At 44.0% G+C, this 18,105-nt stretch overlaps 1 protein-coding gene across 2 annotated transcripts in view; it reads right to left on the bottom strand.

Annotated features, from left to right (window-relative positions):
- Nucleotides 1–17,666, bottom strand: part of LOC106600236 (cadherin-24) — a 123,163-nt gene extending 105,497 nt beyond the window's left edge. Inside the window, exon 1 of one of the 2 annotated variants that reach the window (XM_014191556.2) lies at nucleotides 17,206–17,666. The gene's annotated coding sequence lies outside the window, so the exon portion shown is untranslated. The remainder of the gene's footprint in view (nucleotides 1–17,205) is intronic. The other variant, XM_014191562.2, reaches the window with a different exon arrangement.
- Between the last annotated feature and the right edge of the window lie 439 nt (nucleotides 17,667–18,105).

The raw sequence follows: 18,105 nt of genomic DNA, 5'->3' as shown, positions 1-18,105 counted from the left end.
CACAAACAAAGGTGGAAAACATCAAGAAGCAGAGAGAAGGGCTGTCAAGAAAAGTGAAAGGAACCACTGCCTAGAGGTAGCAGAGATGGAGAGGAGAGGATGAGGAGGGGAAGAAGGGGATGGAAATAACAGAGAGAGTAAAGGATGATAAGATTAGAAAAAAAAGTGGGGAAGGAGGAAGGTGAGATGGGGAAAAGGGATGTGGGAAGAAAGATATGTGAAATAACCGAGGAGTGATAGGAGAGAAACATGGGTTGGAGATGGAGCAAAGAGTAACAAACAAGAGTGGGAGGAGGAGTGGGAGAGAAACATCGCAAAGACAGAAGAAGGAGAGAGGATGGATGGAGGGATAGATGGGAAAGCAAGCATTTAGAGATACTTCGCAACACTATGAGCAGAGTTGGCAAGAGAAAGAGCCAAGATGAGCGAGAGAGAAATATCGAAGCACCATATTGTCAGAAGACAGTCCAACAAGAGGGAATGAGAACATGTAAGGGTGTTTGAGGGTGTCCAAAGAGAGAGGGAGAGAGAGGAGAGTAGAAGATGAGAAGGAAGGGGGGTAAAAGACAGAAGGAGAGAGAGAGATGGTGGTGGTGGTGGTGATTTGCTGATGTTATCTCAGTGCAGGGAGGTGTGTGTGACACAATCTCAAATTGGAAATCGCTGTTTCAATCTCGCCTCACTCTCTGGTTGCCCGCTCCACTGATAACGAGACCAGCCTAATTCTATTAAAAATAGCCTGTAAGTGCAGTGGTGGCAGAGACAAAGGCACAGTCAGTCAGGCGGAGGAAGAAACATGCAGGGAAGCAGCCCCTAAGACTAAACAACTCCAAGTCATAGACTCTACCCTACCCGGAAGAAGCATTCCTCTCTATCTCCACATCCATCTACCTCTCTTACCTTCCTCTTCCTCCATCTCTCAGTCAGCCCCCTGCTCTATCTGACTACCCATCGGTCTCTCGATCTATCTACCCCATCCGCCTGTTCTTATCTCCCCCTACAGGTTAGTGTTCTCATTTAGGGGCTGCTCTGCTCTGGTTCTCTGGCTTTCTCTCCATCTCTCTTTATCTAACGCACTCCCTTCTCTCTCTCTGTGCATCCCTCCCTCCCTCTTTCTCTCGGGTCTCTGTCCTCAAAGGCATGTGCTAAGGTCTCATCAAATGATGTTCAAAAAGTTAACCATGTGTAGAAAAGTCTGAGTGACAGGTCTGCGCTCTTTCATCTTCCTCTGCAACCCCTCAGCCTATGGGAGTAGAGGAAGAGAACTGCCTCACTGGTCTAACCAATAAATAAGTAGAGGAGCAGCTATAATCCCCAATCAGCAGGCTGATCAATCTGATTGCATTGAGGGAGTTTTTGGGAAAGACACTGCATGCAGCAGAATAGAAGAATGAAGTTGAAAAGACCACCCAGCAGCCCGCCTAACTCTCAGCGCTCAGACAAAATAAATAACACATGAAATCCCAATGAGTCTCCTCATAACAGGTCTGCAGAGACCTGCAGTTGTCAGCAAATAGGATTCTTTCAAAATGAGAGATCAAATCAGGAAACAACGGCGCGAAGAACAGTCCAGGACCCTTCTCGCCTCGATATCATATGCTTCTGAACACCGGACAAAGTTTTTTTCTCCAGAGAACTTGCTTATAGAAAGCAGAAACGGGTAAGTGGGTTTGCCCACATAAAAAAGTAAACACTTGTGACTCCACCAGGGATGAAAGTGTTGGGCTGATAAATGAATCAACCAGTCATTCGTTTATATCTACTGCTAAGGAGGTCTGGGTTTCTACTAAAGGCACATACTACGGAGAAGCAAAATGTTCATTCAACTGTGAGAAAGGTTCTGAATCTCTCTCTCTCTCTCTCTCTCTCTCTCTCTCTCTCTCTCTCTCTCTCTCTCAGCGTGTGTGTGTGTATGTGTGCCCGTCACACTTTGTAGCTAACATTGATCATTTCCTGTCATGCCAATAAAGTCAATCTTAACACAAATCTGAACGAAGACAGGAGAGCCGCTACCACAACAGCAAAGGCAGAGAGGGAGAGAGATCAAGAGAGACAGATAGAGAATTTGGTAGACAGGAGACAGTCAAGGGTGAAAGATAAGAGACGTAGGGATTACAAGAGAGAAAAAGAGAGATAGAGATGAAGAAGAATAAAATATATAGAGAGGAACAGTTATATAATCTGGGCTCTAGATGAGATGGTCACTGCCGAGGTGGGGGTTAGGGTCTGGGTGTGTGATGGGAGCAGGGACAGAGAGATTGGAAAGACGACAGTGAGATAAAGGGAATTATAATGGTCCGGGAGGAGAAGACCTAGAAAACAAGGGTGGACTTAGAACATATCCTGCATCCTGTTTCATAGAGTCAGGAACACACTGATCTCAACATAGGCCTATATCCAATTCTAAATGACAAGGCAATGACCGACCAAACTCTTTAAAAACCAACCTAGGTATTTTGGTCCTCATCTGTCTAATCTCCTCCAGACCCAGCGCCCCAAAAAGAAAACCCCAATCAAGGTAGAGCCTCTACAGTATTAGTCTTGACTGACCCACAAAGCCTACCCAACACTAAAGCCAAGTTGAACTAGAGCAACACTATGTACCTGTCTTACAAGTGCAGTCAGTCCCCATACTGCTGATTGATGGGTAGAGTGAAAACCATAAATGGATTGGCATTTTTCCAACTGTCTAATCTATCTGGTCAACCCCCCTCTGTCTTTCTCCTTCCATCTCCTCATGGTAAAAACCTGCCAATCAATACCGGGATCGAGGCCACTAGTGATTTAGAGTAAGCTCTCTTCACCTCTCAGTGGTGTAACATTCATGATAGGCCAAGAGAGCACATCTTACTCAGGACAGAAGACAGCCATTCACTCTCCACACACGGGCCAAAACATTCACCATGAGAAGAACTGTCTGTCAGTGGTCTGACTGGGCAGCCATTTTGAAGGATGAGAGAGAGAATGGATTTGTCTACCCTTTGATACCCTATTCCATGTATTAGGGCTGCAAGATTTTGACAAAATATCTCATTGTGAATTTCAGGGGCTAGATATTGCAATTGGGATGATGAATTGGGATTTTTGAAACACTTGGTTTCCATCAGACATGGTTAAAACAAGTGTCAGGGTAGAGAACATCACTTCTAAACGAGATCATATGACTGAACACATGCCGTGCTAACAGAATCTACTAGAACAACGGTATGTTGCAGCCGTGTAACAATCCACACGTGTGAGCTCCGTTTCAACTTCTCCCAGAATTATGTTACACAGTGTTGTTATGGTGACTTGGGGAGAAATATATGCGAGATGGCGTGTGGTATCTCCTGTCCTGTCTGCAGACGTTTTTTGTTTTTTTTATAGGGCGTTACATTTGAAAAGGCTTCGGCAACCAATCCCTGTTTAACATTAGTGCCTGGGGGGGCTTTGCTGCTTCCGGGCGCTTTCTGCACCGTGCAATCGTCATGAAGTAGGGGATGGTTCTTCTTCAAATAGTTGAATGTATTTGTTGTGTTGTCGCCACAACTCTGAGGCACTTTTTAGACAACACTTGCATCTGGTTGACTGACATCTGTTTCCCCGTAGCTGAAATACTGCCATACGCCATAAGATCCACTGGTGATTGGTAGGCATCCTCTGTGCATGTAGAGAGTGAATGAACTGAATCTAGGGCGTCTCATTGGAGGAGGTACCGTAAGTCTTTTTTTTGTTTGATTAACAGAGTGTCAAAGAAAAGGGGAAAATTGCAGCCTCTTGCGATATTGACATTGCACGTCAGTATCACAATTTCGATCTGAATTCGATTAATCGTGCAGCCCTACCCTGTATAGTGCAGTACATTTGGCCAGAACAATGACGCTGCAGCTTTGGCCTAAAGTAGCGCACCACAGGGAATAGAGTGGTATTTGAGATTTGCACCGTTTATTTATTTCTTATCCCCAAAATAAGATGCCACCACAGCGAGGGACAAAAGGCGAGCAGGAAGGCAAGACAAGGATGTTTTGAAAAGCGGGTTGAAAACACACTTAGATGAGCTCTCCTCTCAGCAGCTCTAAGGAAGCTGGGATCAAACAGCAGAGTTCAAGGGTCTCTCGTTACAATGATGCAGGCCGAGGCTGATGGGGTGCCAAGCGGCGCGGATGAATGTGACTTTTGGCTCAGGTTTTAGATAGTTGTATTTTTCCCGACACGGGTTGCTTTTATTCTACTGAAAGCACATTGAATCGATCTGCGTAAAGACCGGGGAGATTTGCTGGTGGATTAAGTCTTTCATTAGGGAAAGCGAGAAGTTAATTGCGACGACAGCTGCATTTCTCTGACTTTACACGATTGGCATTTGAACAGCGTCTCTTTAAAACGGAAAAAGCCATTTTCAATAAATGCAGGGCAATCTTTGCACGATGAATCGAGCTCAAATGAGCTTTTCTTCTCATTCTCCCCTCCTTCTAAAGACGTGTTGGCAGCACAGTGTCGGAGTGAGTTGTCGCGCAGAGACGTCACGCAACGCAAAATAAAACACTCCACAGCGAACGATGAAACAGACGCTCAATGTGATGAGATATCAAAGGTGAGCTAGAGCACTGACGATGACTGATGAAGGGAGAGAAGGGAGTATTAAACTGGTGAATAAAGTCACGGGGAACAGAGTGAGTGAGAGGTTCTCTAACTGATTGATTGGGGGGGGGTTGAGGCAGTGCTAAAAGACAAGGGAGAAAAAAAGTGAGGGAATTGAGGGGACTAGAAAATGTGAACATTGTCAAATGGCAAACTACAACTAGGAAACACACAACAAGACATCAGCATAGAAATGGCCGTGCTCAGAAATGCACAATACGTATCAGTATGGAAGTAGAATACGTTTTAGGATGAGAAATGCAGTATGAGGGGAGATACAAAGGGAGGATTACGAGGACAGAGGACCCGGCAATGTACGGGCGCGAGAGGGACAGAAACAGAGTGGGGGGAAAAAAGACTCAGAGAAAGCTAGAGAGTAAATGACAGCAGGAGGGAGGAGAGAGAGTGAGGGAAGGGGATTAGAGAGTATTGCCATACGTGTGAAAAGAAGAGACAGAGACAAAAGAAACAGGAGGCATGAAGGAACAAATGAGTGGGGGAGACAGGCAGTGAGAAAGGAGGGATGGAGGACAAATGAGAGAAGGAGTGAAGCGGTGAGAGGAGGAATAGAGAGCAGGAGAAGCCCAGCGGTATATGAGAGACAGGGTAACAGGCACTGTTAGTACCGATCAATTTCCCCTCCCTCAATAATAGATGTGACGAGTCTGGTGGGCTGTTATCAGACGTGCCTGACCGACCGAAATACAATCCCCACAGGGATCCCTCATACACTCATACACACACACTTGGCACGACACACAGAAATACACACATACTACACACTGTCATAAACCGCATATACACATTACCGCAAAGCCCAGGAGCACACAGTCACTCAGTGTCATGACCATAGATTCTAGACTAAACACGCAAACACATGTACGCTCTCATCAACAGCCCTTTCTCCTCAAATCACACAAACCACAAACCGTTCATCAGCATTCCCACCGTATGCTATCTCTTGCCTTCTCTCACTCTCCATTTCTCTTCTTCCTCTCCTCTGCTCTCCCTCCATGTCTTACCCTCTCCCTACGGAGACTCTGGCTGAGATTCATGCTCATCTCGTGGTGATGACAGCCGTGGCTATATGTCACTAGTGCTTTTAACAGTGCAGCTGTAAATGTAGCAGCAGGCATGTGGAAGAACCTCAGTGACAGAACACGACAGGAACAGCTCTCTCTTTACCCAGATCTGTCAGGAACACCTCTGTCTTTACCCAGATGTGTCACCAACACCTCCCCTTTTATCTCCAGCAATCCTGGGTATTGTTTGTGTGCGCGTGCGTGTGTGCTTCGGATTCCCTTATGTGTATACAAGCTCTATCTGTGCATGTGAATGGTGTGCTGTCTGTGAAACAGCCATGTATGTGTGAGTCGTGGAATAGGAAAACATATCAAATGAATCTAAACAGCGTCTGTGTTGAGACGACACCAGAACAAGGGTCAGTCTAAAACCCTCCAACTCAACTCTAGACCTGGAAGCCAGTTCCACTGATTTTTTTTTCATTGTTACCCTCTAATCAGGGACTGATTTAGACCTGGGACACCAGGTGTGTGCGCAATAAATGATCAGGTGGAACAGAAAAGCAGCAGGCTCCGGACCTCGTAGGGTAAGAGTTGAATAACCCTGGTCTAGAAGATAGGAACCGGACTTAGAGTAAGAAAACCAAAACTAAGAAGACTAGAAATGAAATCATGACCACAGTTACTCTAGAACAGGGATGGGCAACTACAGTCCTCGGGGCCAGAGAGCTGTTACACTTTTCCCCCTATCCCTAGTGAACTCAGCTGATTAAACTAATTGCATTCTAAACTGAAGATCATGATTCGTTGATTACTGGACAAAACATATAACCTTTTTTGCCCAGGAAGATGGTGTACTATGCTATTGAATATTTAATACTTGTCCACTATTTCCCTCTATTGAGTAGGACATTTACTTAGTGGGACCCTCAAGCTATTGTCATGTCCACGAAGCCAATACAAATGTCCGATCATGATGGCATAATAAATGAGCCACTGTGTAAAGTGTGACAAAGATAATTAGTCTAAAGAGAATGCAGTGAGTGGTGGGAAAGTCTCATACAGTCCATTTGGCCCGGATTCAACAGCCAATCTGTATTCTAACAGCCTGGGCTGTTACATTGATGTTTGACACAGTTTCATTCTGGCAGTGGCACAGTCAAGAAACTTTATTTGAGAAAGATGCTGACTTTTCTAACAGGCTGCTAAAATTACTGAGTCAGCAAGCCCCTAATACTGAGACAGACCCACACACTCGAACACACACACACACACAAACATGCCAACAAACACACACTCAGACAAACACACTTCCGCCATGCACACATTAATTCAGAAACGCTGGGCAGATTTGCCCGTTGCCACAGAGAGACGTGACGTTACTTCAAACCCCGAAGACTCCTTGATAGATTGTGGTCACAACTGAGCAGCTCTAATCTCAAGGTCAATGAGGATGAAAACCCCAAATCCACACAACGAAGCAGCCCACTCTGTAATTATTTACAGGGCAGACCCACCAAGAATCCAATCCAGTTCATTTGGAGCATCTGAAGAGTATGATAGCCCATCTCCAGGCGCTAACACAAGACCCAGGACTCACGAAAGGTTACATACACTCACCACGCGGGCGTATAGTTCAACAGACCACCTCCATGGCAGAAGCTCTATGGCTGTTACTGTGGAATTCAAAAAATGCCATCAACCATCCATTCAAACAACCAGCAGGTATTCCATTGGCATTTGAAAACATGGATCATCTAATTCCAAATGTTCCATTTAGTTAGATGCAGTACCTATCTGGCGTTAAGCACATGACACCATGAAAGAGAGACACATGGACTGACTTCTGACTAAGGAATGCACATCAGGAGGTCCATGTCTCCTGGTGGGCGGTTTAAGTTCGAGGTGGTACCAGCTTGTTCGATTGCTATCCCGTGTTCGTTCCACCATTTCAGTTCAAACGCATCTTTTGTTTTCCCTCTAAGAATCAGTGAGCACATCAGCAATCTCCCATGGAACAGGAAATGTGGAAAGCAAAACAGATTTCTGTTTCTTTGAACGTTTAGGATGTTTTTATATTTTTCAATTTCTGAGCTGTATCATTAATTATGTATAAAATTAGACTTTTTGATTTAAGAATCCAAAACGCAACAACATGATTCGAGCATGCTTCTGGAGGCAACACTTTTCTCGCTAATTGAAGTGAGAGACGATACGCTTTTAATAAAAATCAAACAAAGAAATGAGAGATGACGAGATAGGATTAAAAAGGAAACAAAAAGTTTTTCAATTCATGTTACTGATACTTTGACTCGTCACTTGGCACGATTAATGATAACAGCTAAACAGTCACACAAAAACAAAAAAACGCACACATGCACACACACAAACATACACACATACATTTAAAACGGCCAAACACAAACACAAATAGAAACAAACACACACATTCACTCACACGTACTCCACGTATTTTGGACCATTGCATGGGGTGCATTGAATGGATTAAGGCACGGATAAAACATTTTGAATGAGGAGCCACTTTTATATGATGAATTGCAAAAACAGTAATGTGCACCGGAGCTGGGGAAAAAGACTGACCACTATAGCAACAGGAGTCACACACACACACACACACACACACACACACACACACACACACACACACACACACACACACACACACACACACACACACACACACACACACGTGCGTACTGTAAGCTACACTCTAATACACTTAAAATCACAAGCTCAGCGCTCCTTGGACGAAAGTATTGACGATTCATTTTGTGTTTTATCAAAGAAACAGGAGTACTATTAAAAAGTGATCAGTCAACTACCAGGCAGGAGGAGGCTGGCTTTAATTGCCCATTCATCAAAAGGGTTCCTCAAGTAGATCCAGCACTGAAATATCATCCATGAACCAACTGAACTCCACTACATTAACAACAGCACTGATGAACCTCGCATACACAAACTCTCCAGCTGGCTCACTATTAAACTAATTTTACACACACAGGAGTGGACAAATTGTTTTTCACACACTGACACACCTCTCTCACACACACACACACACACACACACACACACACCTCCAACAAACAAATATATACATAATTTATACACATTTTTACAAGGACAATCACTTAAAAGAACATGATGCTGTCAAATACAACAAGTGGAGGCACTGTATTACAAAACATCCAGTACTTTATCATAGAGTACAATGCCATACATCATAATATACTGTAGTAATCAAATCTATGCCATGCTTAAACAATCATGAATAAACACAGTCTCTGTATACTGTCTAGTAGCATCAAGAAACCCTAAATCTTACCATCTCATTCCAGCCATTTTATATAAGCTTAAAATGCACGGCCTCTAAGGATGTTTTCAGCCAATTCCCTGCAGAGCATGCCACATGAAGAACAACGCTGGTTTGAAACAGGAGTTAAACTGGTTCATTCATTTTGTTCTCTTTGGTTCCATTACCAGGCTTCAAGACACTTAAAGGCATTTGAGCGTATTTGTCATGTTTTGGGAATTCTTGCTTTTATCCGTTTTACCGATGCATGCACTCTAACGAAACAGTTTTCGGTCACTTCCCAAGAATTATGAGTGCTGCCTGCCTAGTTTTTCCCACACGAGCGGCTGCATCCACTGACAATTCATCCGTCTCTTCTGCTCTCATTTTCTGGTTTTAGCATTTCCACTGAACCTTGCGCCTCCGGATCAGCTGTGTTAGCTGCTAAGCAGCTGCCCTGGGCCAGGACTTGGCTGGAGCTGTTATCAAGGGTTACACTAAAGGCATTTAATGGGTTAAAATAAGCTTGAAGACACATACAGACGCACTCACACACACACTTATCTTGTGTCTCCTTCAGAGGATGGATTGATGAGAAAAATCTTCAAAGTGGCAAAGCGAAGCCAGGCTGGTGTTTGATGTGAGGATAATGATTTAGGTATGCTGCTGCCTGAGAAAGAGACATTTCCATGCCAACCTGAATGGGGCCTGGAAACCCTCATTTAGGGCTGTGAGTTGGAAACCAGAAATTTGGAGGGTCTGATGAATATTACAAGCATGGGTTTTGCTGCTCGAAGGTCTGAACAAGGAAGTTCTGAAAGAGAAGTCTGATGGCATTTGGTTGGTGTTTTGATGTATGTAGGTTAGGTAGTTAAGACAGCACACTACAGCTCACTACCACTTTCACACGCCATTCCTCCAGGGGGCAGCAGCAACCATGTCCAAGTGCTGTGCTGCCAAGCATTGATAAGGACAGGTGCTGCCAATTAAGGTGATCTTCAGTCAGTGTCCCAGCTTGCAAGCCGTGAGGCTGTTGGTTTGTTTGGTGGCCGTGACGCCTTCATTGTTTTTTGTTTGTTTTTTTCATCTTTATGCCTCTATATAGTTTTCCTTTTTGTATATATTTGTTTTCGTCACCATCTTAACATAATAATCCGCTAGGACTGGCCAACCAAGAGGTCGAGAGAGACAAAGCTGTCCCTGGACCATAGTAAGGTTGCTCTCTGCCTGGACACATGTACATTTAACACCACGCTGATTTCTCACATAGATCCACATCTTAAATCAGGTTACAGACCAGTTAACTAGATCTAAGACCGCTAGACATAACGAGTGCAGCAAAATCAGTAGGTTAGTTATTAGTTTTGTAACACTGATTGGTATTTAACCTTTTCACGCGTGAGTTCCAAACATCTCTAACGGTCGCCCCAGGGCAAGAATTTTTGATGCGCATGATGTCAGAATGCTCTCACTGTTCCAAAATGTGGTTGTTATGCAACAGGACAATTAACCTATGCTGCCCTTAAACCAAGGCACGCTGCCTGCTAATTAACTATAGGCTGTTTCAACTTGTCAATAAAAAATCAAAAATTTTATTGAGGTGTGTTCCGTCTCCTCATTAATTCACATAGTAGTAGCCAATGATACTGTTTCGGCCTATTTACGTTTGAGGCATTACTGAGCCGGACAAAACTTCTTTCTTCTACAAGAGTCCAAACACAAACGTTTTCCTCCCCGGTATATTTTCCGGCTGGCTCCCGCATTACCTTCACTACTAATAATAACTTTGGACATGTATGCGTTCCTATCAAAGTAAGTGCCTTATTACGTGATCATTATAGTTTCTGTATATCTAGTTGTTAACATTTCTACTGTAGCACACTGTATGTACAGTACCAGTCAAAAGTTTGGACACACCTACTCATTCCAGGGTTTTTCTTTATTTTTAAAATGTTCTACATTGTAGAATAATAGTGAAGACATCAAAACGATGAAATAACACACGTGGAATCATGTAGTAACCAAAGAGGTGTTAAACAAATCCAAATATATTTTGTATTTGAGATTCTTCAAAGTAGCCACCCTTTGCCTTGATGACAGCTTTGCACACTGTTGGCATTCTCTCAACCAGCTTCATGAGGTAGTCACTTGGAATGCATTTCAATTAACAGGTGTGCCTTGTTAAAAGTTAATTTGTGGACTTTCGTTCCTTCTTAATGCATTTGAGCCAATCAGTTGTGTTGTGACAAGGTAGGGGTGATATACAGAAGATAGCCCTATTTGGTAATAACAGCTCAAATAAGAAAAGAGAAATGACAATCCATCATTACTTTAAACTGTAATAGCTACTGTAAATTGGACAGTGCAGTTAGATTAACATGAATTTAAGCTTTCTGCCAATATCAGATATGTCTATGTCCCTGTAAATGTTCTTGTTACTTACAACCCCGTGCTAATCGCATTAGCCTATGTTAGCTCAACCCTCCCGAGGGGGACCCACCAATCCTGTTAAGACATGAAGGTCAGTCAATCCGGAAAATGTCAAGAATTTGAACGTTTCTTCAAGTGCAGTCTCAAAAACCATCAAGCGCTGTGATGAAACTGGCTCTCATGAGGACCGCCACAGGAAAGGAAGACCCAGAGTTACCTCTGCTGCAGAGGATACGTTCATTCGAGTTACCAGCCTCAGAAATTGCAGCCCAAATAAATGCTTCAGAGTTCAACAGACATCTCAACATCAACTGTTCAGAGGGGACTGAGTGAATCAGGCCTTCGTGGTCGAACTGCTGCAAAGGACACCAATAAGAAGACTTGCTCGGGCCAAGAAACACGAGCAATGGACATTAGACGTGAAAATTTGCCCTTTGGTCTGATGAGTTTAAATCTGAGCTTTTTGGTTCTAACCGCTGTGTCTTTGTGAGATGCAAAGCGGATATTCTCTGCATGTGTGGTTCCCACCGTGAAGCATGGAGGAGGTGTGATGGTGTGGGGGTGCTTTGCTGGTGACACTGTCTCAAATTTTTTTTAATTCAAGGTACACTTAACCAGCATGGCTACCACAGCATTCTGCAGCGATACGCCATCCCATCTGGCTTGTGCTTAGTGGAACTATCATTTGTTTTTCAACAGGACAATGACCCAACACACCTCCAGGCTGTATAAGGGCTATTTGGCCAAGAAGGAGAGTGATGGAGTGATGCATCAGATGACCTGGCCTCAACAATCAACCGACCTCAACCCAATTGAGATGGTTTGGGATGAGTTAGACTGCAGAGTAAAGGAAAAGCAGCCAACAAGTGCTCAGCATATGTGGGAACTCCTTCAAGACTGTAGGAAAAGCATTCCAGGTGAAGCTGGTTGAGAGAATGCCAAGAGTGTGCAAAGCTGTCATCAAGGCAAAGGGTGGCTACTTTGAAGAATCTCAAATATAAAATATATTTGGATTTTCTTTGCACTTTTTTGGTTACTACATGATTCCATATGTGTTATTTCATCGTTTTGGTGTTTTCACTATTAATCTACAATGAAGAAAATAGTAAAAAATAAATAAAAACGCTTGAATGAGTAGGTGTGTCCAAACTTTTGACTGGTATTGTATGTATGGTGCTGTATGTATTTACTGTTTAATTCACATGTTTTCAAGTTCTGGTGACAAATCATGCATTCCGAATCTTGCATAGACTGTAATGGACACATATGTGTGTAAAATACTTTTTTGAAGGTTGTACTGATTATGATGAGCTAAGCTAATTGCCAGCTCAATGTGACGCCATGTTTCTTGACATCATACAATGCATTATGGTTGTCACGTAAATGTCTGTCAGACCAAAGATGTTATAACAAAAACGAGATGAAGGGATGGTTCAATCGTCTTTCGAATAAACTTCCGAAAGTGAATGATGAAAGTGAATGATGGTAGATGACACACCCGTGACGTGATAAAATGTAAATAGTAATTGCTATTAGCTAATTCATATTATGGTTTCTGGCAGCTGAGAGTTAGCTAAATATGACCGCTTGTGTTAGGTCATCCTTTCCTCAGTTAGCGCTAGGACTAATGTAGCCTGGATTTTCCGGTTTGGATGAGAATTGTGTTATTGTGTCGCTACTTCTGTGCATGTCTGAACATTGCATCCGAAAATAAACTGCTCACATTGAGGACATAATGTTGAAAGGACTGTGTTTGTGCAAAATGTTTATGTGAAAAAAACAGTGTGGCCAGCTCAAATGCTGACTGTTGCATCTGTCGTAACTGGACGTTCTAAATACAGTAAGCGTTCTAATCCCACCGGTTTGAGTGTACGCTGCAGGGACCACTGTAGAATGAGCACTCCTGTGTGTTCGCACGTGTCAAAGGGCTCATTTCGATAGTTAGTTAGCCTACATTATCACGAAAGAAGCTCTGTGTAAGCAAACCTGTCAGTCTACGTGTGTGTGAACGATACTTTAAAAGGCTCGGGCTCTGCACTGCAGCTATCGGTTCATCATTGTCATACAGTAATTCAGTGTGTAATACCCGTCTAAGTCCCTGCGAAGCAGAGGAGCAGGCAGTGTCTGCACCGAGCATGTTAAGCCCACTCAATGTCCTATAGGACAGGCCAATTTAACACAGGAATAAGCCAATTATCTTTGTGGAGTAGACAAATTTACAATAGGATTTCCCCCAAATTCCTTCTGGACTCCCATGTCAGAGCTTGGAGTTGCTTTCGAACGGCCACACACACCGCCGCAAGCCTACCCAATACGAACACACACACACTCCCACACTTGCATCATACACACTCCTGGGTGAGCCCCCACTGCGATGAATGTGCCCTCTATTCCTTAAATGAAAGCTCCCTCTCTCCCTTTACAATAATGTCTCCAGCAGAGCGGACTGCTGTACATTCTCATGAGGAAATCCTCCATCATCCGAGCGGCCAGCGAGAGAGTTGGTTCACGTCAATCTCTGAAGGCAGGAAGAGGCTTGGCGCCTCACGTGCCTGCCACACTCCAGCCCCACATCCCTACACGCTCCAGCCACAAAAGAGACCTCCTCCCTGGGCTTGGCACAGTGGGCCAGCTGCATCCTCCCACACTGTGTTCAGGAGAAGGCAGAACAGCCACAGTCGCCTGTGTACAATCAGACCGTGACAAGCTGTAGCAGCAGCATCCATCCATGAGGAGAACACGGCTCCTCCATAACCATTTCTCTAAATGGGGACCCCAGGGAAGAAATATGTCTTCCTGATTTAACCAGTCTGATTGAGAGGGGAGTCACCCGGGTGTTATACTGCATGTCTTTAACCATCACCTCTATAGGTAGAGACATTGGGAAGATCTCTGTCTGGTTGAATCGCATTTGTGAAGGCAGAAGAGTCAAAGGCTGCCATGTTTCTTTATCAGTAAGCGTTCTATAAGGTGCCACCAGGGAGGTAAAATGTGGAGGAGCTGATTACATTTTCTGACTGAACAGCATGAGTACATGAGTGTGGGTATCCCTGGCAACGTGGGACTCAGAAACCCCATTTCCCCCCCACAACAATTGGAGTGGGAATGCGAGAATTAAATAATCTCTCTCTCTCTCTCTCTCTCTGAGATGACTCCAGGGAACACTCCCGAGTCTTCAACAGTCGCTATTCTGACGGTGGGCCCCGGAACGGCTCGGCGTCTAATTCCTTTAGCTGAATTGAACGCTACTGAATTGGTAGATGTCTATATAACAGCAGTCAATTCCCTTCCCTGAACTACAAAATCCAAGGGTGGTAGACTGTAGGTCTTCAATACTCATTAGTTTGCTATCAGAAAGGGAGAACAAGCCATTGATCATCCCCCCTGTTAACGGTGCATTCCCAACTCGGCTGCATGTCTAACCGTAATCTTGCTGAATAAGAGCCTTGGGGGTGCTGTGTGTCTTAAACGCTCTCTTAAACGTCTACAGAGAGTAGCCCAAGGAGAGGATGCGTCATTCGAGAGAGTCCCCGGCCCCTCCATTGTCTACTATGGCTGCCACTGGCGATGTGGCTCTCTTAGAGAGAATAACTTTGTTTATCTGGACAGCAAAACACTTTAGCCACACTTGAGATAAGGGTTGCAGTGTTGTTACGTAAGAGCAAAGCTCTGGAATGACAGCCAGGGAGGTTTCCGATTTGCCTGCATGATATCACCGCTCTCGAACACTTGCTCTCTCTGTCTCTTTCCCTCACTCGTCTTCTTTTTCTGGCCTTGGCCCTTCTATCTCACTATTGGTGTCCTTCCATCTCTCTCTCTCCTCCCTCCATTCGATGTCTGTTGTAATAAACAGTAATGTCCGGTAATGGGAAGTGGTGAGTCCTCCCTGTCACAACAGCACCACCTCTTTCTCAGCCTCCCTTCTCCTAGCCGCTTTATAACTGACATAAGTCACTGAGTCAATGTCTTGTCTATACACACACACACACACACATCTACCATTCCTCTCAGTTCTCTCTCTCCCTCTCGCGTCTCACTCAGGGTAAATACAAAATCTATTCGGTGTAAACAATTATGAGCTTAATGCTGACACAGATTGTTTTGCTCTGTTTTAACCAAATTAGCGGAGAGCATTTGTCTAATGTCCGATCTCCCTTGACGTATTCTCACAAGACCTTTCGCTGCCAAGGCAAAGCCAGGTCGAAATTGAATGTGCAAGCACAGGAAAAACTGTGCACACAGACAAACACAGAAACACACAGAAGAAAAAAAAGATCCACACATGCATAGTCATTGATCATCAGCCAAACCTATATGCTTTATCTACAAATATTAAACATAGCCTATCTGTGTTCCATATAAAGCACACTGATTCATCAGTAAAATACATGGTGTGATACATACTGCAGTGATTGTGGATGAGCCAGAGGCTCGCAACGATGCACTAAAACCCACACAAAGGTACTGAAAAGTGATTGAAAGATTTCTAAATACGCGTGTGTGTGTGTTTGTGTGTTGGAAAGGGGGTGGGGGGGGGTAGTGCACAAATCCAGGGGACATGTATCATTTTCCCACAGAGAAAAATGCCAGCTACAGAGGCTTATATTAAAAGCTGGCATGGCTTTACAACATCAAATACATAGCATACTATTATGTATACAACCCACTTTAGGCTACTGTACACACAATGGTAAAACACCGCAAATAAAACACATTCACATTCAAACATGGACAGAATTGTTGATAGCAGCCTACTGCTAAAGGGCAATCATAAATCTCAGAAAATGTTTGTCAGAGGACAGTGAAACGCGCACTCAAACACACACACACACACACACACACACACACACACACACACACACACACACACAGCTGATTGAACACTCATCACATTACCATATCGGAGAGACAGCCCCGAACACAGCCCAGTCTTGTCACCGCGCGCTCACACCGACACCCCTCAATATCAAGCCAAACACTTGTTATAAGCGATTTGGTACAAATAATAAATGGATACAATTAAGCTGGTATTATGAAGCGATACTGACAAGATCACCTTCATTAGGGACGCGCTGATCCTCGTAGACATTGCGCATGCGGCAGGTAAAATATTTGCCTCGCACACACTCGGGTGTCACTGTTGGTTTTTGGTAGGCTACGTGTCTGGTCTGCCGCTACCCCGCGGATCTTTTAACCGTGGCAGACAGAAGTGCGCGCACCATCTGCTTGGACTCGGTTCAGTCACGTGAAATCTGCACTGGTCCATCTCTCCCAAGTGACCCCCGAGACGTGCGCGTGCCCTGTTCACTTAACTGAGTTATGCGGTTGTAATAGATTAGTACAAAATACCTACAAATATGTGCTTCAAAGTCTAAATTCATTGCACTCGTAGCCTATCCCATAGTCACAATGATGACATTTGTGGGTTTGTCAAGTCTGTTTAAGAGACGTTGTAGACATTGGCTGTTGGAGCATGAAATCGACCAAAATCTAGTGGAGTAGCCAACACTTTTTGACATTTCAACATAAAATGTAAGAAAATCTGTTCTCTCTTTCAGCACCGCAATTATGCACAAACAAGGTTCACTATAAAACCACCATGCAATTCATCTCGAAGAACGTTTTCAAGAAAAAATATCAATGTTTAGGCTATTTAGTCTAATGCATTCAGCCTGACAAAGAAATAATGCATTTGATAGACTGTCAACCAAATAAAAATACGATATTTATCTTAATTTGCTTCTAAAACATCGCGGTTAAAACATATTCTTCCGACTCACCACGCGCCATGCTTGATTACCTTTTGGTGATTAAGAATTAATTTACCTTCTGAGGTCGATCTTTGAATATTGTCTGAAGTTTCTTGCCTCTCGTCGTATCTGCCCTTCTCTAGTGACAAGAGTCACACTGAGTCAAATGTGAACAGGGCAAACGCTGTTGTCGCATCTCTCTCGCGCGCTCCAATAACAGGACCACTGTCTTAATCTCTCATCATGTACACTCGCTCTCTCTCTCTTCCCATCTCCTCCGTTTTAGCCTACTAACAGTTCACCCCCATTTCTCAGGTCATCATCATCACCGTGGTAGCCTGTCCATCAACTAGACATCGTCAAATAAAAACGTAATCAACTTATTTTCATTTTCATCATTGTTGTCTTTTTTTTAATGTTCATATCGAATAACTAGCCCACAGTTCGTGTTGAAGGAAGAGAGAGCCCTGGTTCTGCATGTCCATTAGAATTGTAAGAGAGACTGTTCCTCCTCCATTACATAAACACGGTCAGAACAGGGCCAGCCAGATGACAGAGGATGAAAAGACTGATTTATCCACTGGTGTGTGTGTGTGTGTGTGTGTGTGTGTGTGTACTCACTCTGCTCTCTTTATAGACGTGTGAGAGTGTGAGTCCCTCCGGCACTAAGGGGTATAGTGTGGCATTGAATGCCTCCCTACTACCCTTCCTCCCCAATAACCCAGGTCACTTCTATCGCCCTAGGATTTATGAGGTGTAACATCACGCTCACACGCACGCACACACACACACACAGAAGGACACACGCATACAGACACACCCACCCCATGCACCTCCTTATCACTGAAACACCTTCAAATGATTTATCCACTAGCTAATCTCAATCCTTCCAGACCGTGTGTGTGTGTGTGTCTGTGTTTGAAGGACAGCATCAGCGAGCGAGATGGATGTGGGAGGAGTCTTTCCTCCAGTGAGG

Source organism: Salmo salar, chromosome ssa03, assembly GCF_905237065.1.
Source record: "Salmo salar chromosome ssa03, Ssal_v3.1, whole genome shotgun sequence".
Taxonomy (NCBI): Eukaryota; Metazoa; Chordata; class Actinopteri; order Salmoniformes; family Salmonidae; genus Salmo; species Salmo salar.
The sequence above is the reverse complement of the archived record's forward strand: the minus strand, read 5'-3'. Positions and strand labels throughout refer to the sequence as shown.